Raw genomic sequence first — 10,948 nt, 5'->3', positions numbered from 1 at the left:
GGCGTTGCTTAGTATGGAAAAAAAAAAATCACGGGAGATAAACATACAGCCTCTTATTTTAAGCATAAAGGAACTGGCTTGCTGGGCTTCAATGTAAATACGAGTTTCTCCCCATCAAAAAACACTGAGCGCACATTCCAGCATCTGCCCGGAAGCTGGCTGGTTCTACTGCAGGGAAGGCTTGCGACTCCAATGGTCACTGCGCAGACTCCTCTGAGAATCGGCTTCCTGGAAGGTCACGGGGGTCCTCATCACTGCCTGGGGACTAACTGGGGCAGGTGACCCAAGGACTTGGGCTGCTGGTGGCAGACATGGCATAGGAGTCCTCCGTCCTCCCCTCTGCCATGAGGATACACAGAACTGGGAGGGGGCGCGTGGCCCGGAGGTGCAGGGCTGCACAGTGAAGCCTTGGGAAAGACAGAGAAAGGAAAGAGGGCGGGCAGGGCCTCAGAGCAGCCCTGTGCTGGCCGGTGGGCAGCTGAGTCTGCAGCGCCTAAGCACAAGGACTTAACGGGCCGAGATCAGCGCAGGTTATAGAGAAGCATCGGAAACCACTGACCCACTGTGCCGCGCATGATACAGAGAAGTTACCATGGGGATCAGAAGAAGGCGTGAGGGCTTCTGGGACGCAATTCAGGCCCAGATGGAAGACTCAACAACTCCAAGGCACAGAAGGAGGGAGACACTGACCTTCTGCGGGAGGGCCCCGCCCAGGAGGCAAACAGACTCCTCCTTCGTGAGTGTGCAGAGTCCTCAGCGTGAAGCCGAATGTGCGCAGCGGCATCACCTTAAAACAATGCAGAAGGGACACCTTGCTGTCTCCCATCTACAGAGCACCCATTTCCGACAAGGCACTGTTGTCGCTGATGTACATTAACTACCTTCTATACCATGAGAATGGACTCACAGGATCTCTGATGTGGACAGAGAGCCAAGGCACTAAGAGCTTAAATAATCTTCTATTTTCCAAAAGTTACAGAGAGTTAAGAGAAATCCGTTCAGTTTCTAATGACCAAAGGAGGAAAACGGAAATCAACTGCGTAGTACCGAGCAACACTTATGCAGCCCTTCCCATTGGACTAAGGATCTGCTTGGCCCTCGAAACCCACTCGGCCATGGCTAGTTTGGCCAATAGAAGGTCAGAATTCAGGATGTCTATTCCCCCCCCAAGTCCCACCTCTTTGGTTGGCAGTGACAACTCTGCTCCTGAGTCTTTATTGAGGGGCCTTATTCCACACCTGCAACTTTCTCTGTCACTGCTGGTCAACACCCTGTCCCCCTGCCTGTCCAGGACCCCGGTCAGTGACGGCTGCCTATTGTCAAGTGTGGCGTGCTTTGCCATCACTACTTCTTCTGACCCCATCCTTTGTAGAAAGTGCTGTAATGATTTGTATCTGGACGGCCCCCTACAGCCTCCTGTGCTTGGAGTCAGGAGCTTGGGGAATTTGACTGGGTTATGGAGGCCATATAGCTGGCTTGGTGTTGAACATTGGTTCCTGGTCCTAAGAGGGGGCTCACTGGGGGCCCATCTCCTCCCGGCTTTTCTCTTTATCTGCCTCCTGGCTGCTAGAGGAGAGTGGCTTTTCTTCTGCATCCCCTCTGTCGCGCTTTCTTCTTTACAGTCCCGACTATACACTGCAATATGAGCCAATAGAAACCTCTTCCTTTGAATTCTGGGTGATGGGATTGTGCCTAAATCAGTCCCTTGGTTCCAAATGACATCCTCTACTCACTCCATAGAGTACGGCACTTGTCCTGCCCAAGACTGTGACTTTGATAAGAACCTATTGGACACCGGATGTGATTTTTAAGCCCTACCCTAACCAGGTGAGTGAAATCATTACCTGCAGCCCATGATTCGGGTGAGCCTAAGGCCACATGGCAGACAAAGTGGCAGAACTGGGATCTGACAGCCACACTCCTGCACCCACCCTGCCCTCAGACTGTGTGACACTGACCCTAGAGTGCAGTTGTGTGAAATGTCTCACCTCACTGGGTTGTCTTGATCATACTTTAAATGAAGAACTACCGTAAGTGCCACCGAAGACCACCTGGGATCACGGCATCCCAATTCTGCTGCTCCTTAAAGGTGGCAGCACTGCCAGCGGGCAGAGAGTCGGTGGTGTCGGCTCCATCCCGAAAGCTTAGAAAGCAGGGATCAGTGTTCCAGATGGTGCTATGCTTTGGCACTGTGACTTCCAACGTCTTAAGATTCATGAGTAAGACAAACCTCGATGCCGCAGAAGCTGGATGGCACCAGCGCGATCTGCTCTCTACTGAGCGCTACAGAGCACAAGTGTGCAAGGCAGGTAGTTCTTGGAGAACAGGATGAACAAACGCTTTGGAAAACCACACACTAGCCTCATGGTGCTCCTGCTTTGGAAATTCAGAAGGTGCATTAAGCCTTCATAGCACAAAAAGAACCCCTGTAGCCTAGCTTTCTCAAATTAATTTAACATAATATGTACTTTTCCCCCATAGACACATTAATTTATTGTTCCTAAATATAAAATCAGACATGAATTTACTAGCTAAATTCCCTTAATTCATATATGAATTTCCTGTAAGGTCACTATAGGTTCCAAATGATGCTCTTTTGTGTTGATTAAAAACATCCACCAGTCAGGGAAGGAGAGATTACCTGCATGGTGCCCTGGGCCACTGTCATGCCTGAAACTGCCACCAGCCTATACTGGGAAGTACACCCTTTGGGGAGCACTGAGAGGTCACCGTCTAGCAGACAAACTCCTCCAAATATTATTAAAGAGCAAAACACATCTTTTTAGGGGAAATACGGGTGCACGTTTATTGCCAGATCCCACCCAGACCTCCTGGGTCCTTCCTTGGGCCTCACTGTGCCCTGGGCGCTAGGACAGCAAACAGGAACTTTGCTCTGTATTTCTCTGCAGACATTCAGGATTTCCTAAAACACCCTGATTTCAAGTGTTCTGATTTTTCCCGTGATTAACAAAATATGTCAGAAATGCCGATGGGCAAGTAGTTGCAAAAAAACAAAACAAAACCCAAAAAAAGGAGCAAATGGGCAAGATATTTATAAAATAGATCCAAGTCACGGAAAAGAGAAGGGGAAAAAAGAGAAAAACTACAGCTGAGGAAATCACTGCAAATACTTGGAAAAGAAAAGAAGCCCCAGATATGTCTGTAGTACAGATGCTCAGGACTTGGCATGCATGCAGGGAGGTTTTCCAAAGAAGAGAATGGTCGAGGTTGGACAAAAGTAATCCCAATCTTTGCTGCAGAGAAAAGGAGAGGACAAGCCAGCAGACACGATGTACGTCACTATGCACAGGCTTTCTGTACAGATTTTCTTGGCCTTCCATTGCAAGTAGTTTGAAACCTGTTCAAAGTCTTACATTCTGATTCTAGTGCTCAAAGGACTAGAAAACAAAAGAGGACATAGAAATCCTTACATGCATAGGAAAGGTCCAACCTCACTGAATGAAACCTTAAAAACAAGATTATTCCCATTAAACAAATCATAGTAATAGCTACAGAAAACGATATAGTTAATAAGCATTCCCTCACAGGCTACTGCTGGGGACAAGGACTGGCTCATTCCTTCTAGAAAATAATTTGGAAATATTCATCAAGAAATTTAAATGACCTCACAATGTTAAACCAGTAATTCCATTCAATGAAACAGGACCACACAGAAGGTTGAATATGATTTCTACAAATTATCATTACTACATTTTTAAGACGACAACTGGAGAAACACTTGTGTCCTCCTACTGATGGAATCACGGGTCATCTCCGGTACCTTGTTCAAGAAGAATATTATAATTCCATTATAGCCACCAAAAATTATCCTCAAGAATTGTTCACATGGGGCCGGGGTGATGACTCAGTAGAATAAGCACTTGCTTGGCAAGTGCAAGGCCCTGAGTTCAATCCCTGGTTCCAAAAAAAAAAAAAAAAAAAAAAAATTTCACAGTAGCACTGTACAGAAAATGCAGTGAGGAAGAACAGCCTACAGACCAAACACTACCACAACAAAGGACACAGGAAGAACACCAGAAATAAATAGGCTACAATGTTAACTGTGTTTGTCAAAGTCAGTATCACCCGAGATGTGGGATGTGGAGGTCCGCGCCAGCCTGCAAGCTGTTTGCGACATGGCCATGACAAGCTAGGAAGGGAAAGTTATGAAGCAGTTAGAAACCTCCAGCAACTCGACGCTGCTGTGACAGCCACTTGCCTGCACCGAGAAGACATCTAGTTGAGGAAGACAAGCCTGACTGTTGTCACACCTGATGGAGAGTTCCTGGTCACACAGCAGTCCAGCGGTCAGACACACGGGACATCCTGATCTACAGAGGAATCAAAACAACTGTCCTGGGGTGATAGGTCCATGTTCCTCTTCCATTTGCTCCAAATTTTTAAATAACACTATTACAAAAAAAACCTTAGTATTTTACTGTTTAAAATGCAAGGACAAATAAAAAGTAAATGCTCATTACTGCTATAGCTTAAAAAAAAAACTTCTATCTAAAAATGAACAAGCACACACGAAGAAGCAGGAAGGCAGAGCAGTTAGAGAAGTAGACTCTGGAACCTTCAGGTCTGGTGTGAGTACTGCTTCTACTGTGTACAAACTACGAGCTGGGGGTCACACTTTGTGCCTCAGCCTATTCTTGAATAAAAATGGAGATAAAAGTAAAACCTTTCTCATGTGGGGAGTGTTCAAACTAGGTGGTACATGTTTAAATTTAAAAGAAATATATTACATTAAAACACATTGCTAGAGCTGGCCAAATAGCTCAGTGGATTAGAGCACCTGCAAGCAGGTGCAGGGGCCAGGGGTTCGATCCCTGGGCCTACCATGCCCACCCCGCCCCCAGGGCGCACTGAGACGGCAACTGAGACTGGGCGTGGTGGCACACGCCCATAATCCCAGCTCTTGGGAGGCTGTAAACAGGCGGATCACTAGGAGTCCGATCTAGTAGTGAGACCCTGAACACCCCATAGACCCTTCCCTAAAATACAAAGAAAAAAACCACATTGCTATTCATCTTCCTCAGCATATCCCCCTTCCCCGAATGCACTTATCCCACTGTTCTTGCCACCTTTCTGGAGCAGAGCTAGAGGTCACCTTTTGTGAGTATCTTTACAAGGTGTGATGAAAAAAATATGGTGCATGTCCCTGCTGAGTGCCACCCAACAGAAAGGCAAGCCATAAAACGTCACACCGTGTCCTCATTCACGTTATTCACCAGATCTGCCGCTCATTCTCAAAGTCAAAATGATAATGGAAGCGACATTCTGAATCCATTCAGGACATCAAGGCAGCCGTGACAGCTCAATTCTAGATGCTCACCAAAGAGGACTTCCGGAACTGCTTCAGAAAGTGACAAAAGCAACAGGATAAGCATGTTCGAAGGGGGGTTAATGGTCATGTGTCTTTAACTATAGTGCATTCTCTTTTAACTCAATCATTCACTGTATGAAGCTTTTGAACACAGCCAAATCGACATAATAAGCTGTATTACTGCTCCTGCTTATGGGGAAGGCTGGGGCCACAGTCAATGTCTGGATTGCAAAATGCGTCGAGAGGAGTGGTGACAGTAACAGTAACAATAGTCAATAAGGGCCGGCGAGACAGCTCAGCGGACTAAGCACTGCTTAGGTTCAATCTCCGGCACCACATGTTGCAGCAGCCCGCCTCTGGGCACCCTGAGCCAGCCACCGAGACCCAGCATGGTGGCGCACACCTGTAATCCCAGCACTAGGGAAGCTGAAAACAGGAGGATCACCAGGAGTCCAAGCTGCATAGTGAGACCCTGTACCAAATACATAAAAAACCCCAATAATCAATAATATCTTTATTAGTATGCGTGTAACCTCCCTGTGGTGAGTTGGTACTGCCACATAACACTCTTAGTTCCTCTCTCCGTCCCCTTCTATCTATCTTTTATTCTGCTCTTCATAATTCGGGCTTTTCACGTAAGAGCAGCCGTGTGAGACTGAGGCCTGTGCGTCTGGTTTATTTCACTGAATGCTGCAGTCGCAAGGCGCACTGTTTCCCTACAAGGGACTCAAGCTCATCTTTCCTTCTGGCAGAGGAGCGCTTCACTGTGTGTAATCCTAAGTGCTTTACGTGTGCCAGGATCCGTGTCAGGAATTAACACTTTAGGTATTAGCAACACTAGAGATTGAAACTAAGTTTCCCTTTACCTCCTTCCAGCAGATGGGAAAACAGAGATTTACAGAAATGAAGGGATACAGGGGCCAGGGAGATGGCTCAGTAGAGTAACTACTTGCCTGGCAAGCACAAGGGCCTGAGTTCAATCCCCGGTACTGCAAAGGAAGGAAGGAAGGAAGGAAGGAAGGAAGGAAGGAAGGAAGGAAGGAAGGAAGGAGAAAAATAAAGGGATGTACCCAGGCTCCCCAAGCTCTTAGGTCTGTCTCCCTCCTGGGAGCTTGGCTAGACACAAGGGTGCCTGGAGGCCAGAATGCAAGCCAGGTAAAAGCATAACAGTTCCATGTCTCATTCCAGTTGTAGCCACTGGTACCAGCCTCTCCAAAAAAAGTCAAGCCAGGAAAAAAAAAAAAAAAAATTCAGCTGGGTGTGGTGGTGCACAGCTGAAATTCCGGAACTCTGGGAGGCTGAGGCAAGAGGATCTCAAGTTTGAGCCCAGCCTGGGCAAATTAGTGAGATCCTGCTTCAAAATTTAAAAGGAGAAGAGAGCTTGGATACAGCCTGGGACTCCCAAGACCCTGGGTTCAGTCACTACTATCAAATCACACACAGCAGCACTCCAGGGCCTCACCTGGCCCTCAGGACCCAGTCACTGCAGTGCAGGTGGGCCTGGCCTGCAGCGAGGTGGAGGTGGGGCTGTCACTTGTGAGGAGCAGCCTAAACTGAGAAAGGAGTTCTTGGATCTCAGCAGGAAGACACAGAGCTCTTGAGTCACGCTGCTCCTTTCCCTGGTGGAGGCCCTAGGGTAATTTATTATCTCTGTCACTTTGTTTTCTGCTTCTGGTAGGTGGGGCTCGATGAACAGACATCCCTAAAAGGAAATCATCCTGCTAAAGGGCCAGTCCCTGCTGAAGGGACAGAAGGCAGCTCAGGCCACTCACTGGCAGGCCCAGCTGCTTCCCTGCCTGGAGGAGTGGAGGGGGTAGGAGTACTGGCCCGCCTCCCTGCCTGAGTGGAATAGAGACCTGGCTCTCAGCATCCCAGCCTGCCATTCCAGGGCAGTGTGAAGTCTCTAAACATCCACCCAGAAAGCCCTTCTCCAGGAAACGGAGGCATCACGAACACACAGGACTCTGCCTCCAACTCCAGAACATCCTGTCCTTAATGAGGGCGCCCGAAGGCAGGAGTCTGAGAACTGCAGGCCTAAAGCTGTGTCACTGAGGAGAAGCATTTCCAGCAATCACTTTGTTGGCACTTTGAGCTTCCCTCAAAGACAGTCACAGAAATTTTCCACTATTGCCTTTGCAAGATGGAATTCTCCATGAGAAAGAAGAGCTTCAAAGTGAGAGTGATGGTGCACACCTGTAATCCTGGCACTTGGGAGGCTGAGACAGGAGGATTGCCTGGAGTTCAAGGCCAGCCTGAACTACATAGTGAAATCCTGTCTGGAAGGAAAGGAAGGGAGGGAGGGAAGAAGGGAGGGAGAAAGACAAACTTTACAATTCAATAACCTTTTTTCACCCATCTATAGGCCAATTTTATAATACTCAGCAAAACTCAAACCTAACAAAGTTTTCACTCAGCAATTCTACTAATTTATTATACAGACAATGCAGCCTGCTTTGCAGTAGCAAAATATTACCCCCCAAGAACTTCAATGTGCCCTGAGAGGGCTGGTTAAACACCTTTGTACGGTGAGCATACCGTCAGTGATTCAGAAAGCACTTTTCAACGAGAGGTAAATCTGCGTCCAAAAGATACGAAGACAAATAAACGAGTGGGGGGCAACCAACAGTCAGACCCGCTTAACAATACTGCTTCACTTGTAGAAAACCAGACAGGTCTGCAGGCCTCCACCCGGGCTTTTCTGACACACTGTCCTCTCTTATCTCATCTCATCTGTGGGAATGAATCACAGCTCTTTCAGTTTATGTTTCTGGCGTCTTGCAAATTTTCTTTTTACCATCAACATAAACATTTTTAGCTCATGTAATCACTGAAGTAATATAAACACGCTGTGAGCAAGAGGACAGAGCTGCCCGAGCCAGGATGCAAGCCTGGGTGTCGTGGGTGGACCAGATGCCCCCTGCCCTCTCCTGCCCTGAATGCCTGGCCAGGTGGGTGTTGGGGACACTTGCTTCTGCGGTCCAGACGGAATGCCCGCTCGCTCTCTCTTTCTCAGGTTACACAGCCAGCCTGTGTGGATCCAGAAACATCTCTGCCAGGCCCTTTGCTTTTTTCTTTTTTTAATACAGATTGAACATGGGATCTTTGCACCAATTTACATCCCCCCCGCCCTTTCTTCATTTTTATTTTGAGACAAAGTCTCACCAAGCTGACAAATTGCCCAAACAGGGCTGAAACTTGAGATCTACCTGCCTCAGCCTTCAGAGTGCTGGAATTAGAGGCCTGCACCATCATACCAGGCTGAAGACCGCCTCCTCTCCAAACCCATTTGTTAAACAAAGAACAAACTAGAAAAACTGTAAGCACCCTTTAAAGACTAGAGAAACTGTAAATTATTAACCATTATTGGGTAATAATTATTTATAGCTATTTTACTTTTATAATTATTGATTTAATCATTCTTAAATTATTGATACTGTTGATTTGTCATCATTTATTGGATGCATTGATAGGTTTTTCAAGTGCTGCTGCAGAAACACAAACAGAAGGAAAAAGGGAAAGGGTCTTTATTATCTTTGAGGACAGAGAGGATCTGGGGAAAATCAGGGGTTCTCTGAGTTGGAACAAAGGGAGCCTGAAGATATGTCCATTTGCCAGGGGTAGAGTTTGAGGGGGTTTGTTTAGATACACATGAGGAGCTGATTGGGATCTTCCCTGAGGCAGTGGGAAAGGTGAAAGGAAACTGCACCCTGGGCTGAGTTGGAGAAGGAGGAGGAAGAGGTCTCAGGGAAGATAAGCTGTTGTTTTAAGGGCTTCAGCCATATTAGATGACCACCATAATGATTCAACAATTCATACTAAGGCCAGAACCTATCATGCATGAGCACATGCTATCCAGGAAAGCCAGCAGAGTCAGGGTGGGCAATGAACTGGGCTTGTGCTTCAGGGGAGAGATTGAAATCGTTGTTCTTTCCCTTGGTAACCAAGGGGCCTTGCACAAGTCATTTCACCTGGCAGAACCTCAGTTTCTTTATCTGTGAAATGGGGATGACAGAGCTTCCTGAGGTGCCTATAGGTAGCATCTAAAGGTAGCACCACATGAGAGCTACCCTAGGTGCTTAACCTGTGTGGGGTACCCGCACAAACAAAAGGAAAGGTTGCCTGGGATGGAATGGATGGCCAGGCGGACCCCATCTTTCCATCTGCTCAGTTTAAGAGTGAACTGTAAACCTTACTTTCACACATGTTCCAGTGGTCTGGGGGGAAAGCGGGGCTGTGATGGTTGGGTTCGTGCCTGCAGAGTATTGACTTAGGTCCTTGAATACCATCTCCAAATGCCAGGCTTCATTTGCATCAGGTCAGAAGCCAGGCTGCTAGGCGCTGCTGTTGATTTTGGGCAGCGGACTTGGGAACCAGTGGCCCACCTTTCTCCTGGCTCTTGGCCAGTCACAAGCCGACCCCACCTGGGACTCAGGAGAACTGGCCACAGAGGAGGCAGAGCCTTTGATGGATTTTCACGTTTAATTAAAAAGCAGCTGGGGCTCCCTTCCTGCCATGTGTGCGTGAGACGAGTGGTGCCACCAGCACACGCCCGGCCGTGGGGCCAAGGTGGCGCAGGGACCCTGGCTGGCTTCACCCTCCCCTGCCCACAAAGCCCTGGCTGGTGCTCCCTGTGCGAGGCTCCAGGGCTCCAGGTACCGCAATCCACAAGCGGGGAGCGGCGGCCACAGCCTCCCTGGAGAACTGCAGCACCGCCGCGGAGGGACACAGGAGCTCACCCTCCTGGGTCACTCCAGTTGTTTCTGCAGTCCGAATGGAAAATCTCAAATACACTTCCGAGGAAGGAGGGTAATACACAGCACAGGCGCGCCGCTGCAGGTTTCCTGCAGGCTGCAGCCCCTAGGAAGCAATTCCTAGGCATTCTTTCATGTCATCCATAAACATTTCAGGAGGCAGCTCCGGAAGCATTTCAAGAAGATAAAGAATCTTCAACGTAGCCTCCGTATCATTGTCACACCTTACACGCTCACTTACTGGATCTCTCAGGAGAGTTTACATTTTCCTAGTTGTCTCATAAGCGCCTTGCAGAAGTGGACTTGTTGGAAGTAGAACCCGACTCAGCTTCCGGCTAGGCTTTGGACCCACCACAAGCTCGCGACTGCTACCTCCTCACCTTCTCTGCTTTTCCCTCTACCCCAGTGCAACATTTCCTGTAAATACAGTTTTGGACCCAGAACTAAAGTAGCTCTGTACTCTCGGTCTTCTCAATGAACAATAAATCGTGGATGCTCCAATACTTTCAGGTTTGGGAGCATTTCGGATCTCAAACTCTCAGATTAAGGATATTCAACCAATCAGGTCTACGCAAATATTTCAAAATCCAATACTCTAAAACTTAAAAGTATTGCTGGTCCCATGCACTTTTTTTTCTTTTTTGTATTTTAGGGAAAGGTCTCCAGGGTGTTCCGGGTCTCACTACTAGATCAGATTTGTAGTGATCCGCCTGTTCACAGCTTCCCAGAAGCTGGGATTAGAGGTGCGCACCACCAGGGCAGGCCTAGGAATTGAACTCCCAGCCCCTGCGTCTGCTTGCAGATGCTTTAATCCACTGAGCTATTTGGCCAACCCAGGTCCCATGCACTTTTTTTTTTTTTTTTTTTA

General features: G+C 47.9%; 1 protein-coding gene and 1 long non-coding RNA gene across 3 annotated transcripts in view; one reads left to right on the top strand and one right to left on the bottom strand.

The window, feature by feature from the left end:
- Positions 1–5,264, top strand: part of LOC111817708 — a 16,956-nt gene extending 11,692 nt beyond the window's left edge. For both annotated transcript variants that reach the window (XR_002821842.1, XR_002821841.1), the window contains 2 exons: positions 1,741–1,827; positions 5,238–5,264. This is a non-coding gene — a long non-coding RNA (uncharacterized LOC111817708). The remainder of the gene's footprint in view (positions 1–1,740; positions 1,828–5,237) is intronic.
- Parva (parvin alpha) overlaps positions 1–10,948 on the bottom strand; it is a 158,443-nt gene that overhangs the window by 125,773 nt on the left and 21,722 nt on the right. The window lies entirely within an intron of this gene.

The sequence above is a fragment of the Octodon degus genome, unplaced genomic scaffold, assembly GCF_000260255.1.
Source record: "Octodon degus isolate 3935 unplaced genomic scaffold, OctDeg1.0 scaffold00067, whole genome shotgun sequence".
Taxonomy (NCBI): Eukaryota; Metazoa; Chordata; class Mammalia; order Rodentia; family Octodontidae; genus Octodon; species Octodon degus.
The sequence above is the reverse complement of the archived record's forward strand: the minus strand, read 5'-3'. Positions and strand labels throughout refer to the sequence as shown.